At 41.7% G+C, this 17,479-nt stretch overlaps 1 protein-coding gene across 1 annotated transcript in view; it reads right to left on the bottom strand.

The window, feature by feature from the left end:
- SH3RF3 (SH3 domain containing ring finger 3) overlaps window positions 1-17,479 on the bottom strand; it is a 253,550-nt gene that overhangs the window by 148,068 nt on the left and 88,003 nt on the right. The gene's annotated exons all lie outside the window — the stretch shown is intronic.

Below are 17,479 nucleotides of genomic sequence, written 5' to 3'. Positions count from 1 at the left end.
CTACAAAAACCAAATGGGAGCAAAGGAAGACAAAAGTTGCGTGCTTCCGAAAATGCCATCTCAAAGCTTTATGCCATCTTACTCCTCACATAACTTCTCAGTATAATCTGGTCCCTTAACTATACTAACATGGCCACGCGTACCTGCCCCATACGCAGAATCAAGTTCATTTCCAGCTCCACCTGCCTTACTCAACCAAGGTAAGGCTGTCAATGGCTGTGCTTCTGAAGTCTGGACCTCGCTCACAGCATGTCCACTTCCCACTGCTCTTGCAATGCAAAAGGACCTTCAAGAAGGTACAACCACAATAAGCGTAAGAACTGAGGATGGAATCTGTAAGTCGATCCTTTCCTGAATCTCTTGCCGTTTAGTAACTATGACCTCCTAGATTCTCTAAAATATGAAAATGTCCTAGAACCCTGCCCACATAGGAAGAGGAGTCCTCTGCTCACTGCCCTCATTTAAATAGTTTCTTTGTAGGAATGCCTCCTAATGAATGGGCCAGTTTAGCAAGTCATACAAATTGCTCTGTAAGTCTGCCCTAACCTAGTAGACACATAATGTCCTCTTTTGTCACCACTGAGCTGGAAAGTACTTTGCCATCATCACCTGATTCATACACATAACCTTGCTTTTTTTCCAGAAAAAATACAGAACAGAAATGTTTATTGATGATTTCTCTTTTCTGCATCATTAACAATTTTGCCATCTCCATCAAGTAATGCCTTATACTGTTGCTAGGAAATCTTTTCTTTCTAACATACTTAAAAAATCTTTACTGTCCCCGGCTCTGCTAACCATTGATTTTTCCCTGATGTCTTTAGCTTCCCTCATCAATTTTCTACACTTCGTAACTTCTAACTTATATTGATTACCATCTCCTACTCTTTTTTTTTCATTTTGCTATAATATTGCTTTTTCATTTCTAATTACTGCCTTCCTCATAATCATGAAACAGGATGGGCTTTTAGCTGATAGCGTCCCACTCCCTAAGAGAATCTATATCTGCTCATCCAATAAAATCCCCTTTAAAAACTCTTCTTTGCATTTTTATAGCAAAAGATTTTCTCACAGTTAATTTTACTACTAGTTTTCCTTAGCTTTGTGTATTGACCCCTCTGAGGAACAAAGCATATACATTACTTGTTCTTTTATGCCACACACCTGTATGCCCGCATTGAATGTAATCAGGCCGTGATCACAGGTTCCTCACCAGCCACTAGGGTAGAACATCTTTATCCATTATAAGAAGATTTTAGAAGGCAGTTGCTTCCTGAGGTAAGATATTCTCATCCATCTTTTATTCAGACTTTAATAATGTGTTAGCATTGTCTTCACGAGGGAGCAAGTCTCCCACTGTGATGCCCTCCATCACTGCCATTCTTCCTTCCACCCACTACAGACAGAAATGTAAGCAGCACCTAACAGATTTTGCTCTCTGGTTTAACGTGGTAAGCAATCTGAGGACCATCACCACCACACTCTTTACCGAGGCTCTGCTGATTAATATTGATCCACATGCTTTCAAGATCCCAAAGTTTTGAGTTATCCATATTCATACAACATGCAGCACTGGCTTTATGCAGAATGTGTAGACTATCCCCACTCCCTTCCCACCCTTCTTGCCCTCTCTGTCTTTCATAAGCAAGATAAAAATCAATGACCTTAATATTTCAGTGTTAGGAACCAACCTATTAGTTTTTAGAAATGGCATTTATACCATAATTGCACCTTTTCTTCAGGGATAATGTTGCGTTCCTATGGCTTGTCTGAACTATTAACACAGTTTCCAAGCACTAAGATTATCGCTTTATCTGACATTCTGTACCACATTGGCTCAATTTGTTTGCAAAAAAAAATCTGTTTGAACTCTTTACTGTTCCCTCTTTTGTTTTTAGTCTTATATCTTCCTTGATGCATGCATTATCTAGTTTCGAAGAGGGAAAACTAGCTCCTTTTCCTCCCACTTTGTATGTACCGGACTCTGTGATCTGGGTGGGAAGTGACACATAATTTTCCATAGAACCTAAACTTCCAGTTTCACCTCAGAAACACAGCCAACTATCCAAACCCTGGGTCTCCTACCTTCTGTATTTTTTTCACTCATTCACTTAAAAGGATATCTAAGAAAATCACGCTGGCTTTTCTCCACATCCTTGCCTGAAGTCTTGTATAATCAGCATATTTCTACATTTGCCCAAATAATTTCCTCTATTGTTGATAACCACTGGTGGAAACGTGCCAGCCTTACAGTTTCATTTCATGTTTTTATGCTAGGGAGACAGCTGACAGATTTCTTGCTGAATTCTCTATTCATTTGCCTAAACATAGCATTGCCGGTGATAGTTGAATTTTAGGATGACTGAAGAACCTCGTAGCAGCAGACTGATTCCTCACTCCACAAGCTGTAACCCTTCAAGTATCTCTCCAGTGGCTCTCTCTTCTGCTCTGCAACAGGAAGTTTCTCCCATAATTTTTTCAGTGGATATCTGAAAAAGGGTTGATATTTTTAGCTAGGTTGCATGTCTTCTGGTTTGCTCCCATCATCTGATCATATTTCTTTAATTTCTAATTTTTCCTTTTTCCTTTTCACATATTCCTCCCCTTAGGATTTCGACAGCATCTGGTCGTCCACATCTGTTACTCTCAAATGCTGCACGGTGGCGGGATCCAAGCTCCTAATTTCATGTATGTTCTCCTTCGTTAGGATGGTTAGCTTGCATTCATATACTGGAAATCTCATGTCTTATCAAAAAAAGTCAGTCCAAAGTAGCTCCAAACTCTGGGTCTGACCAAAGAGCCACTGGTCCCTTGCTGCACAAACATACAGATGTTTTCAAGAGGGTCACAAGAACCTCGCCTTGCAGGTCACATGGAGAACAGTGAGCCCCATCCCATAGAGACAACTGATCAAAGAATAAGAGAAAGGCACAAATACAGATGCTTCAGCAAAATGCTGGACAGGCCTTTCCACTTCTTTGCCCAGAAAGCAGCCTGCAATTCCTGCCTTGCCTGGGTGAGCTCTTAGCACAACCACTGTCACATCCTTGTCTACATTTTAGGTAGTATTTAACCATTCTCATTTTATAAACGGTATCACCCTGGGAGACTATGACTAGTTCATTTAGAACTGCTGGAGAATAAATGACACTTCAGTTAGGTTATTATCTGAAGATTTATTCAGATTAGCATAGATATGTCATTCTAATATATGTCTGGATTCAAATAACTTCAGCAGTCAAAAGGGAAAAAGCCACAAGGGGTCTAGGTATGGTTATGCATATGGGCATAGTGATCCTTCCTGACTTCAGAAACCTACTTGAGGCCCCCACATTAGAAGCACAGCTACCCTTGCCTCCATATTTAGGCACTGAAGAGTGATAGACGGATTGAGTTTCTCTTGAAAAGAGCCTGAAATCAAACTGCCTTCTGGAAACTGCTTATTCCTCTCCCCTGACTGTATGGAGGGGGCCTTTGCGACATGAGTTAGGTGGGTTGGTCCCTCACAAAGGTCAGCAGCTAGCAAATACCAAAGAAAATACTCAGTTAATGTTCACCTCCTTTGAATTACAGTATTTTCCCAAAATAGACTGGTCAGCTTCCTCCCAAAGAGCTATTTTAGTTGAGCATATTTCTAACAGGCAGCTCTTGTGATCCTATTCAGACACAACCAGTGATTTGGTGCGTTAATAACACCTCGGTACTAAGGTAACCTAAGAATGTAAAATGTTGAGGATATGTGGTGTTCCAGTCTTAATGTGCTTTTCCTGAGGAGCTCTGCAATGAGGCCAGTTGTTAAGTGTTGTTATGACACACTCCTGGGCTTTCACTTTGACTTCTCTTCACATCTTGTTGAGTTTCCCAACGTCTGAAAAGGCCATTTCGATGTGCTGAGGTCATATGTTAAAAAGCTGAAAGCAGGGGCCCTCGCTAATGGTGCTCTGAAAGCAATTGTTTGGCAGAAGTTCATCGCATAAATCGCTCTATACTTTTTTAGGATCGTAAAAGGAAAAATTATACTTTGTCCTCTAAGGAGGGGATGTAAAGATGATGTCCAAGAGACATTGTTCAGCCACCGTGGGCTGGAATGTGGACTAGAATAAATGGGTGGGGAGAGAAAAGGCCACTAGCATCAGTGAGCAGCCAGAAGAGCACTGGCAGGCAAGAGCAGGGGAGAAGGGAGTCAGGGAACTTGTAAATAACAAACAGAAGAAATAAGAATATTCCTAAATACAAATACAGAGGCAGGCAAGCCCCCCATCTACAAAGCTAACGTCAGAGTTTTCTTACATGGTCAATTTATAACATTTAAATTTAACACAGATTTTCATAACTTTCATTTAAAATTTGTGCTAATTCCTGTTTGGAAATGCGTATTTTGTTTTAAGGATAGTTTATTTCAGTTTAGGTGAACACAGTGCTCATCAGTTTTAACCAGGCAAAGTAACGTTAATTAAAATCAATGAAGGAGACTTCCCACAGCCTGCTGTACCACTTGAGGCACTCTGCCTTAAAGACAAACTAAAAGTAAACAGATGCGATTTTTTTTTTTTTACCTTTCTGATCTGTCAAGAAAAGGTTTTCTTCAAATGCCCAGGTGTTGGGAACAACACTTAAGAGTGGCTGCGTTGGTGGATTGCAGTAAGGGACTGCTTCAGTCAGTACAAAAAGGAATCACGCGGATACACAAAGTTCCCACTTCAAGCCCTTTTCTCCCGAAACTGAAATCAACAGCACCTGGAGAAACAGTCCACAGAAATTTCCTCCCTGTATGCACAGAGCCAACATGCCATGAGTTCTCCCAGGAGCAATACTCCTTGGGACTCAGTGGGGGTGTGACAAAGTGATTTGCAACCTCTGAATGAGACTATCATGCTCATGCAACAGCGTTTGGCTCCGCTACCAGGACTCATCCCACCAAAATGGGCTGGACTACTCAAGGGAGCAGCTTCACGGGTGGGACATAAAAGACCGGGATCTGAATGAAGCATTACTATTTGATCATAATAATATTTACAGTGCTTAACTATAGAGTAGTCCTTCTTTAATACTCAAATATTCAAGAATCCTATAAAATACAATTGCACATATGCCTAGCGACATGCTATACAAATACTGGCCAGCAAGACTTGGGGAAAAAATAAAAAGGGTTAAATAAAAAGATAGTCTGTGCTTCAAGAGATCAGATATGGTTGGAACACAAAAGGAAACCACGAGGAAAGCTGCACCAAAATTTAGAGGAAAAGCACAAATAGTTCAATTTGTTTGTTTTTACAGTCATAATAGGCAAAATAGAAATGCTAGCAGCAGTAAGAAAGAGCAAACAGGATTTTTGGGAAGCAGGGCCATTTCACTTGTGTTCTGTTTTGTTTCCAGTCTTCCATCTCTATTTTATAATCTGCTTACACTGCAGACTCAGGCTTGCAGAAAGGCTAGGAAAGTGAGACCCAGGTAGACTGGGTTTTTTAATATATGTGAGCCTGATTTTGTAAAGACATACTTACCATCGTGCACTCGAGTAGTGCCACTGGCAGCAGAACCAGTTGTGAAGGCAATGGGAAGCACCATGAAGTTCTTCCAGGACCAGCAACTTGACAAGCAAAATCTCTGCCCATTCACAACCTCTGACACTTGGTGTGTCCTGTCTTCTATCTCCAATTAGAGTCTGAGTAGAGTACAAAGTGCCCCTAAATTAGGGTATGAATTATTTTCATACACATGCCTATTCATACTGTGCATCAGTTGTAAAATATTTTAATGCCTTGTGCAGTTGAAGATGACATCAGACCTTCTGAAATGTATACTAAACCTCCGGATCGCAATTCAAAGCATATGTTCCGCCTGGTCTGCTGAGGACATAATGGTACAAAACTAGGATGCCTTTAATGAATAAAACACTAGTCACTGATACCATGTGCATTATACATACTTTCCACTTCACAGGCAAAGCAGTTACAGCTTTCACTGCCTGAAGCCATACTACATCGGACCGTGACTGTATCACATCTGAGAACATAAGCACATTGAGGCGGTGCAGTCTTTGAACGGGAAATGTTGAAATGAAACCAAAGGTGCTGCCCAAAGCGTTGCTGACGATCCCAGACCTGGCTCCTCTGCCTCTGAGTCAGCAGCAAAGCCACTCCGTAGCCTGTTCCTGGGCTCTCCGTGCAGCTCTGCCCAGAGACCAAACCACATATCGACCATCATCTCTGCTCAAAAGAGATGCCACTTAACTTCTGGTTGCCTGGCCAAATTTCAATTTAAACAGTCATACCCTGCCTACCTCTATTTCTCCAGCAGTTTCAGCAACATATTATAACCTCATTATTTTTCTGCCCTAAACTATCATTTTATGTCCCTCCGCACTGCTAAAATAACTACCATAATCCATGCCAAAAGTGCATTCCAGCAATACTCAAAATCACATTAAGGCTTCATCCTAAGCTTCCATTCAGCAGGGTGAATTTAAAGTACCTCTGCCCAAGTTGCACAAGAAGACCCCCAGCACCCGTTAGGAGCGGGCGTGGGATCTACCTGTTTTGCACCTGGCAATGAGTATCCCTTTGCTAATCCAGAAATGGTAAGGAAAGACAAGCTGGATGTACATGAGAAATTGGCCCAAATCCTGTCAACTATAAGAGAATAATGCTTCATCAATACTTGCATTGATTTAACCATATTTATTCCAAATTGTTTTTAGGACAAATTTAACGCAATTTTGATGCAGCTTATTTTGGTGCAATATCATCAGGGAGAGTGGTGGCTTTGTGATGGTGTTTGGTTTTTTTTTTCAGGAGCCAGCTAAACCAAAATAAACCGTTCCTTTGGTAAAATATGAATGATAATAGAGCTATGATGATCTAGATAAATCAGTATCTTAACCTGATGTACAGGTCTCTCAGCTTCCTTCATTCCTGGTGTCAAGTTCTTTGTGCTGATGTGTCTCTACGTGTCCAATATGTAATGTAATGGGTATTTGCCTGATCGCGTGAGCCAAGAGGAACTGGGGTGCACCAGCGATGGGGCTCCAAGGACAGCCCACACCCCGCCAGTGGGTCCTGCTCTCCCTGAGACCTCTGTGCGAGGTGCACCTCACCAGCAGATCACAGCTTAAACCAGTTAGCAATAGCTGGACACCACAGGAGCAGATGGGAGCTGCAGCCATGTGAGATACAGGCCCATTTTCTGCGACATCTGAGCCTCATAGTCCATTCACAAATAGTGCAGAAGCTGTGGATTTAGTATAAATTCACTGAGCTTTTATTCCAAATTGAGAAAGCCCATAAACAACTTTGCACAAAAGTAAGTTGATTAGGTTTGCTTTTTTGCTATTTTTGTGTAAGAGTGCTTGAAGTTTACTCCTAATTGTATACTGATCAATGTAACAGTTGCTCACGCATCCTTCCCAGCTCTGGTGGCATATGTTTAAGAAGACAGAATGTGAGTGGTTCTGCTCTCTCTTGCATCTGTGCAAATCAGGCGTAACTTCATTAATTAAATGTAATTGCACCAATCAAAAGAAAAGTTTGAACACCTTATTTCAAGTTATTTTGCTGGAATACAGTTCATGCCATTAATTTAACCTCATGACAATTTCAACTTTTTATGGAAAAAAGAGTATGTTGATTTCCAGTTTTCAGTTAAACATTTCTCTTTCTCATCACACCTTTCCAGCAGAGCAAATATTTTTCAGTTAGGCCTAGTAACCACTGTTTCCTAAGAGAACTATGATGAAGACTATTTCCAAAGTATTCAGCTTTCCATTTCCCGATTCTGACATTTCATTCACTTTAGGGTAAACTTAGCCAGTCAGGAAAGGCCCTCGTTTTTTTTCCAGAGTCCTCATAATCCAGGGCCTTTTTCCTGGACATAGCGCATCCTACTTTACTTAATTTCTAAGGTAGAAGTTGTACAAATTCAAAGCAGATTGCTTCTTCCTCTCCTGTTCTCCAGCATATTCTTAGTTATCCACACGAGTCTCAATACATCCAGAAAAGCTGCCTTTTGCTTTTTGGCTTTGGGAAGTGGGAATTATTTCTGAAGAAATTTATAAATATTTGCTCTGAATGCCTGAACAAATGAGTTATTTCCTGCGACTTGCCTCTTGATACCTTAAATCTGTTAGCATTTTGGCATCAGATCCTCCGTTCCCTCAGTGTCTCAGATCGCAGCGTGAACTGATGGCTCATGAAAAAAGGACAAAGTAATCTCTGGAAACACCGAGAACCAGGAAAAAATAATTAAGTAAAAATAGAAAGGAAAACAGCTTAGGCTCATCTGGAAGCAGAGGCTGGGCTGAAGAAACGTTAGCCATTTCTGGTGGCTCTGTTTTTCTGGTGGTTTTACCGTTGTCCTTCCTACCTCTCCGAAGGGCAGGTTTAGAAAGGCTTCATGTCAGTGGGTCCCTGCCGGCTCTCAGGCTGCTGCTTGGGATTTACGAGAGCCTCTCTGCAGAGAGGTCAAAACACACCCAGGGGGAGAACAAAGAATTCGGTGCATTTATGGCCGCTTCTCCACCCTCCAGCTGGGGTTTTGCTCCAGCTTCACTCCCTTCACTCTGGCGAGACACGGGGCAGCCTGTGCCTGTTAGCCCACGTCTCCCAGTCAGTTGCGAAAAATATATTTATTGGACACTGAAAATTTGCAGTAGGTGCATTTACTGTGCTCAAGAGCCAGGCTTGGAGGATGTCTGCTATCCAGCACTGGGGGAGAAGTTGAAAGCATTATTCTCTAATGTCGGGACGGAGTTCCCTTTCAAAACCAGATCCACAGTTCCCAGTAATTCAAGGAAAACTCTGACTGTGAATCGTAGGGGCTGGATGTCCCTCAGACAACAGGAGTGCATGCAAATCCTAATTCCTGCATGCGCTGCTCTGAAGCAAGCCAACAACTGCCTGGCACAAGATCATTTAGAGAGAGGAAATACATCTACATCAGCTAGTTTCAGTCTTTCCTAAAATGACTACACTCCAGAAGCACTAACAAAGAAGCAGATGTAAGAGTTTCTGTGACTTAGCTCTGAGGCAATTATTTATAAATCTCCTTGATTCATTACATGCCAAGCCTAAATTAATCCCCTGGTTTAACAAGAGAAATGTATATGTAGCCTTGCACATTGCAACCAATAGTGCATGCTAGGCATTTTGCTTTATAGATTATTTTTGATAGCATGAAGCAATTTTTCCCCTTTTGTATACTTTAGGCAGAAAAATAATTTTCTCAAAGAAAAGACCTTGGCTAGGGACAGTTCCTGCTGTGAGATCTTGTATCTAGATGCTTCTGAAGGCTTCTGAGGGGTCACAGAAAGCCAGCACTGTATGTGGTTGAGAACGGTACAGAAAAAGCACATGCCCAGATGCACACGTGCACACATGTGCACACGCACGTGCACACACACATGCACATGTGCATGCACACACACACACATCCACGTGCATGCACTCACGCACAGACCTATGTAGAAAATTGCAAAGTATATTCTTCTTCCCTGTCTCCTCCCTCCCGTAATAAAATAAAATTAAATGGCACGAGTCCCTAAAGATTAACATTCCCCAGGCTTAGCTATTTTGCTTATCCAAAAGACATCTTTACTCCTGGTTGCCAGAGGCAGTGCAAACTGGGAACGACAGGGCAGCTGGCATGCTACGGAGTAGTTTGTTCTGTGCTAAAATATCTGCTGCATCAGCTACACATTTGAAGAAGGGGTGATGCTGCTATTTATGCTGTATATGTCACAACTTCTTGTTCAAAGCTTTGGAAAGTTCATGTTTGGAGGCTGATATGTTTTTCCTCCTCCCCTCCACCCAAACACTAATTGTTCTGGCCTTTTTAATGAAAGTCAGCAAAGTACAGGAGTTTAATTTAAGCAGTCAGTCAAAAGTAATGGAAGAGCTAGAAGGCCTGACGCTGCTTCTTCTCTGTGTACTGAGTAAAGCTATGTTAAGGGGTATGTTTCAACAGGAATGAGGAAGGAAGGACCAAGGCCAGAATAATTAGCAACCAGGCCTTATCTAGGACAAATATTACGAGAGAATAAAGCCATTAAAATATGCAGCTTATTTGCTGATGGTAAAGCAGATGCAGCTTCTTTTCACGGGAATTAAAAAATAATCAAGCCAATAGAAATTTTGTTCTGTGTTGTTACAATATCTGGCAGAAACTCCGCTCTCGCCGAGGGCAGGGAAGTTAAACTGAAAACAGTCAAATAAATGTCCACAATCTTACACAGTGTGGCGCTGGCCATAGGTGGGAGCCTGACTGGCTGAGTGGGGCGATGGAAAGCTGTGGGTTCTCATAACCTGGAGGCCAGCCTCGCAGATCATCCGCATGTCTATGTGGAGGCTGTCACCCTCGGCACTGCATCCCTCGAGGCTGCAGGGACTCCCCCTTCGGGTTCCCCAGGGCTCGCACAGCCAAACCCAGCTCTAGAGCAGCCCACTGCAGTGGCATAGACAGGCAAAAGTAGGCAAGGCGCCCCCAGCCCTGTCCCCCCAGGGGCACCCACCGAGGTGTGGAGAGGGAGGTTCTGGCTTGGGATGGGGTGGCATGTCCCGGGGCTGGGGCCCTCCCTAGTCGCAGGGACCCTAACGCAGAGGGGCTCGTGTGTGCACGAAAGGGAGGGGAGGCTTCCTCGTGCCTCTTCTATTCCTCATCACCCTATTTTTGAAGGGTCTTTCAGGCTATTCTCTCTCTAGGGCTGCCCACTTTTTCTCCTGCCTGCCCCTCCTTTTGTGATTTCAAGAGGAAGTGGTGTCTGGTTTTATTGTCTGCTTTGACATTCATTTCCTATATGGCGTAGGAAGACGACATCTATAAAAGGCTATACATCTATCTATCTATCTATATGTACCTCATAGATGGAGAAATAACTCAACCTTAAATGAGACGCAATGCAATTCCTGATTAAATTGCCACATTAGTTATGTTTGACATGTTATAACCTTGAATACTAAGAAACTGAAAAAAAATTAATTTAAAAAGAAAGCTATATGCAGATATTAAGGATGATATTTATGTACCAGGTGGCATTAGGCTTCCATCATTTTGGTTGAGATGCTCAGTCTGACTCCTTCAGTTACTTTGTCAAAGGGCCACAAGTCCAACTTGCTTTTTACTTCCAGCGTTCTGGGACTCGTTATTTGCCATTCACTATGTTATTAATTCTGGCTGCCTGAACATTTTCATTATCAGAGGGAAAGGAGGAAACCAAAGATAACTTATCAGGCATTGTTCCTCTTTAGGTGCTCCTCTGAGATTTCTTTTCGACTGGAATGTATTTCATTAATTCGGGGGACATTCTTGCATAGATGTCTAATTAGATCTGCTTAATGGATTTCATGTCACAGAGGCATGTAAATCTTTCCATGAAAGACAAGGTTTGTATTGAGAGATAATACCTTTTATTAGACCCCCAGACAGAATTGGAAGGGATGGACAAGATTTTCAGTTTCTCTAAAAAAACCTGTTATATTTTGTTTCAAACTTTCCCTTTCTTACCTCTTCAGACACTCAGAGCTACAAAGACCTGACCACTGCAGTCTCTTCATGGCCTTTGTGTATTGGCAATCACTTGTTTTTCACTAAGAGATTTTGCCACATTGTATTTTTCTTATTTCTTCCAGAATTTCGGTCTTCTGACATTCACCTGTTTTTTATAACCCACTGCACATTATATTCTATGAATGTTTAGATTCAGTTTTACCTGTTCAGAGGTGGAAGGGATCCCAGATGAGGTTTCCTTCTGTGTTTCTATGCCTAAGCATCACCAGCTCCCAGAGATTACAAAATGCTATGGCAGTCACTGTGGTTGTGCATTATTGACTAGTTGACTTAAATGCATATTTGGCAATTGTATACACTTGTCATTTTGTACATCCACTATTACCCTTAAAATATCCATTCTTCCATCCTAAAATCTTTAGTAGAGTCCTAAAATCTTTAGAGAGAGAGGAGTTGCCGTGCCTGACTTGGTGGCTCGCCTGTTCTCATGAGAGCAGCACAGAACATGCACCCACGGGCCACTTCCATCCTTCAGCTTAAGCTTTATTTTTCTTATGCTGGAGGTATTTAACGTAACTGATAAAGCAGATTCTACCTCATGCGTTAGACGCTGCATAGGAATCTGTAGCTAATTTATGGGGGGTTTATGCACGATACTAGTACACTCTGCAGAACATGCAAAATATATTACTACAATTTGGAAAACTTCAGTTCTTGTAATAACTAGTTTGTTATTATATTCCCTGAGTCTCAGGATGCTTGTAGTTCAACTGGATCTGCAGATCTTCCGTTTTGACAGATATTACAAAAATTCTGGATCGATCTTGCAAGCTTTCGCATAAAATTCCAACCCCTCTTTTAATGTTGCTAAATACACGGCTTCAACTACATCCCATGGCAAGTTGCATGGGTTTATTCTTGGTGGCACCAAACCCCATATCATAACCCACTTGTATAGGACCCTACCTTCACAAAGACCTGTGTATGTGTTTGTAAGTCATAAAAATCCCCTCTTCTATAAGCACAAAGCACAGCATTGGGATATATTCTTGAAAAAATGGCCCTCCTGTTGTGAAAACCTTTCTTAGCTGTAGAGACTAGAAATTAATTATCTCTTATATAGTTTTGTTTTGTAAAGAACAGGGAGAGGGATAAATTTACTCCTGCCCTCTCCAAAGATAACTTTATTTGTTAAGCACATTCAGACATGTGTCAAAACTAGTTTTAAAAAGCCTCAGTTTTAGGATATCTCAATGCTGATTTTCAAAGGTTAGGTAATAAGAAACCTCTAAAAACCAGAATTTTGGAATTGGAATTCTGAAAACAGAAACTGTATAAGTGTTTTTCATTATGGTTTTCATTATGAAAAAATTAATTTGAGTTTTGATTAGTTCATGCTTATTAAAACTTAAAATTAAGTGCATCTGATACTCGATACAGTTGCACCTTGAAATAATATTGCCTGTTTATTTTGCAAAATTACATCCTTTCCCAAGTCCAAACAAGGAAATAAACTTCCCCTAGTGCACATCATTTTACGTCCTTTGCAATATTGATAATAGTTATTCAAAGCCGTATCTTTTCATGGCTCTTCACAGAGACGTAAACGAAACTGGGTTTTGGTATACAGAAGCTCAACCGAGCAGATTTGTGAAAAGAAAGCACATGCTGATACAGCAAAATCTTTAAATTGGGTAAGCTGGAAACTGGTTGCCATGCTTATCCATTATCCCCAGACACAGAGCCCATAAAGGGTTCAACTTCAGTCCACATCAGTAATGACTAAAAGCCATTAGCGTACGTAATGGCTGCTCGTTGGCCTATAGGAAATGAATGGACGGTCTCAGTTCAGTTCATGCAAGACAGGCGCCTACATCACAGAAACCACCGCGCATTGCGTGGGGAAGGAGACCGAGTTGCCCTCTCCTCCCCAAAGCCCCTTCCTCCCGAGCACGTCCAGGCTGTACTCGGCAAGCGGAGGAACAGACATGTTCCACTGTCAATTAGCTACCTCTCTCAAACACAAAGCTGACTTTTAGGAGGGAGGAAAAAAAAGTCTGGAGCCTCACAATAAGCCCAGGGGATTAATAAAGGCAGTTTGGTTTCCAGGATAAAGTAGAGCCTTTGTCACCTGCAGTTCAATCTACCAACTTAAAAATACATGAAATCACAGGATTGGCTTCAACACCACATGAAATAAAAAGCTAAAATAAAGTCTGCATTTGGGGAAGTATTTCTAAAAGATAAAGAAAGAAGGACAGCCAAGACTGAAGGTCACGCTAGGCATTTCTCCCACCCTGTAACATTTAAAGTACTGTATATAGTGTTGTAGTAACAGAGAGCATAATACTTGTCAGAGATTTTCTTTAAGAACACAGACGAGAGACAGGGATGGGTCCAGGAGAGAATCTCAGCTTCACAGAAGTGGAGGGAGTTATAAGCTTTCAAATTATCTTCTGTTTGCCTGCTGCTTTGGACACTTTAATTTTTTCCTAAAACTTAAAACCTCCTTCTAAGCTTCTGGTTTCTTCAGGGTACAATTTATCACAATCTTATTTTATTTTGAAATGCAGTAAAGCATCAAGGCAAAAAGGGAAGATGAACTCCGGTTAATCCCTCTGTTGCACTGCAGCAAGAGCAAGCAAGCAGGGAGGTGGATGTTTATGAGGAGGGCAGGAGAAGAAATGGGAACGGAGTAATCTCATTGCAACTGGGTTTGGAGATCCTGAAAAGGCAATAACAAGCTTCCAGAGCACAGCTATCTGGTCGTAGAGCATAAAAGTACTTCCAACCTCAACTTGACATCATTCGGCATCTCCTTAACTGGCAGGACGAAGAAACACTGTTATTTTACATGGCTATGAAGTACATGCCACAAGAGATTTTAGCTGCAGTGAAGGCCAAGTACAGACATCAAAGGCGAGCATTTGGATGCAAAGAAGTGAGAAATACATTTTATTTCTCATAATGAGAAACGCAACTTAGGCTTTATCAAACCCTAACTTCTAATAGGAGTTACATAATGAAAAGCTCCGCTCCTGTCTGCAGACTGCCAAATAGCTATCAAATATTAAAGAGACGAGCAAGAGCTCTGAAAGGGGGTTGTATGGTCACAGTGCGGCAGCCTTAATGTGCACGTGTGCGTGTGTGCGCCTCTGCGTACGTGAGCAAGAGAGTCTTCATAACAGGGTGGGTCCTGAAGACCAGTGAATAAACCTGTAAACCTCCCTGCTCTGTGTTGCACCCCCACCATTCCCAGTTGCACCAGGAGGCAGGAGTCCCAGAGAGGCCGGGCGGGAAGGAGTCAGAAAGAATTGGGCCGGGTGCTGTTTGCGGCCACTCTGCCAATGAAGTTAATGGGCTGCCAGTGATGGGCTGTTAATAAGCCCAAGTCCTTAAGTCCCACAAGCAACGTGGCCTGTTAGAGATGGCAGCAGTACCAATCTTCCCAATAGCGGGGACTTTTTGAGATGCAGTGATGAAATAACATGAAAATCTTAGCTTTTCTGTAAAACGCTAGTTGCTTGCTGGCCCCTGTGATTAAAGTAAATCTTGCAAGTTTTCCTAGAGAGGAGGAAGGGAAAAGGAGTTTGCCTCTTGGATTCTCGATACGTGGAGTTGGCAATATTGGGGTTGTGCCTAGAAGACCCAAATCAAGCATTGGGAAGATGAAACATGGGGGGGAAAACTCTGCTGGGCATCTTTGAGACTAACCTTCAGTTTAAATATACTTTCTTGTAGTGCTGAGTTAGCAGGGAGGTAAGCCCTCCTGACAGTGGATGAGGCTTTTCAAGTGGATCAAAGACCTGGAAAGCAAAGAGGAGTGGGATGTTTCCACTGACTTCCAGGTGGTTTTGTAATAAGATGAAGTATAATTTGATTCCTTTTGTACTCTGCTGACATAGCCATTTTCACAGAGGGAATAAAGACGACTTCAGGACTTGTGGGGAGCAAGACAGAACTGCTGACTGCTTGACTTGAAGTAGTTCACCAATCAGTATAGCCTACTCAAAAACCACACTAGACAGGTATATAAAGAAATGCACTACAATCAACTATACTTTTGAGTTTTTTTGATCCCAGAGAAAAGGAAAAGAAATAAGGGGGAAAAAAAGTGAAACTGAAGAGTATAAAAAATGTTACTCCAATATAAACAATGTAAAAAATCATTTTTAGAGAGTGCCCCAAACAATGAAAATTAAATTCAGATCTGAACTTGAACAATGTCACTGTTGGGTAAGTTGAGATCTGAGACATGTTACTATAAGCTCACTCTATAAGGCACTTTTCCCAGAATTCAGGATATTTACAGCTGAGGTTATTGTACTTTGGGTGGAACTGAGAAAACCAGAAAGGATTTATCACAAAACTTACATTTAAATTGTACCTGCTTTGACAAAACATAGACATGTATTGAATAACCCAGGATTTGGTACATGTAAATGCTGGAATTTCTGTTTAATAAAGGTTGATAATATTATTGTGGAAGAACCTTATTTTGTTTATATACTCTGGAGTATCATGTGAGTGTGAAGTTTCTTAATTTATCTAGAAGCCTTTGCAACAAGCAGAGTTGCTAGTGAATTTCTGAAACTCTGCCCAGTAAAAATAACTTCAATTACTAATAAGAAAAAGACATTAATCTATTAGTGGTTAATGTCACCAACAATTTGGCGGGGAGCACTTCATGAACAAGAAAAAGAAGATAGTCCCACATTCACATTTTAAAGATAATTAAAAATCAGATCTAAACCTGTTGTTTACATGACTCTCAAGAACGAAAACGGAAGAAAAAGAAAAAAGCCAGTGAGAAAAAGTATGCTAATGTCTCCTCCTCTGGAAGGTAATTAATGAATAAATAAAAACCAGGCAATTCAAGGCAGCAGTGTTTTTGATAAAAGGTGAAATTGTCCCATGACAGTCTCCCCAACATGCTTAGCAATGTCTTGCACAGGTTTTGACCATTCAGATGAAGCTGCTCTTTAACTGCCCATTTTTGCCATATTGTCTAAAACCCAAAGGCAGCCATTGAAAACTGCCCATCTTATGGTCTCCTTTTGAGGCAACCAGGTCCCAGAATACAGTCTCCTTACGTAAAAATGAGTTTCTTCCCAGTTTCTTTGCCGCACCTGTACAACATGACCAAGCAAGAGGGACCTCAGCCTAGACTGCTGGGATGAGGGGACCCGGCTCCACAGAGGCCACTGCCCCGCAGGACAGGGAGCAGCACGGCCTGCGGCCAAGGCCACGCTAGGCATGACAGCTCCCACTTCCACAGCCGCCTCCTTGCAGATTCACTCCTGATCCCAGCCGATGCCTAGCACCCACTCTGGAGCAAACCACACAGTTTGTGCAGCAATGTGTTCGTTCTTAAACTCACTTCTTCAGTGTATTAGTTCAACTTCTACTAAATTAATACTCCAAAGACGCAAGTTCAAGGATTAATGCCATATTTACATAAACAATGACAAGCTTTTTGCAGTAAATGAAAGCCCACCACCCTACAGCTAGGTTTTATTTTGCAGTGCTTGCTGTGAATAAATGCACTTTAATACTGACTGCTGGGGTATCACAGCTATGCTCACTCAGTTTTATAATTCAGCCAGTGTCAGTCCTTTCATCAAGCCGTTCAGTATACTAATGCTTTTTTTCTCCCAAAATCATCTGTGCCCTTGGGATTTCTTTGGGTTGGTTTTCAATAGAAATAAGCCATGCTATGAATGGGGTATTAGAGGACAGACCGATGACAGAGTGAACTCTCCGTTGTAGGTTTATGGTCAACAGGCACCAATAAAATGATTACAAAGAAAAGTGTTTTTCTTTAACTACCACTTAAAAGCGCCAACTGTTCCCTGAAGCTCAGGTACTAGACTTAAATGAGCCAAATAAAAAGAAAACTCAAATGATAACAGTGCAGTGATTGACAGCAGGTAACTTCACATAAGTGACACACCAGGCCTCTGATTTTCTGCAAAGGTCC

This window comes from Nipponia nippon, unplaced genomic scaffold (assembly GCF_047370975.1).
Source record: "Nipponia nippon isolate SJK-2023a ecotype South Korea unplaced genomic scaffold, ASM4737097v1 scaffold_2, whole genome shotgun sequence".
NCBI classification, from domain to species: domain Eukaryota; kingdom Metazoa; phylum Chordata; class Aves; order Pelecaniformes; family Threskiornithidae; genus Nipponia; species Nipponia nippon.
Note: the sequence above shows the minus strand (reverse complement) of the source record. Positions and strands in the feature narration are given on the sequence as shown.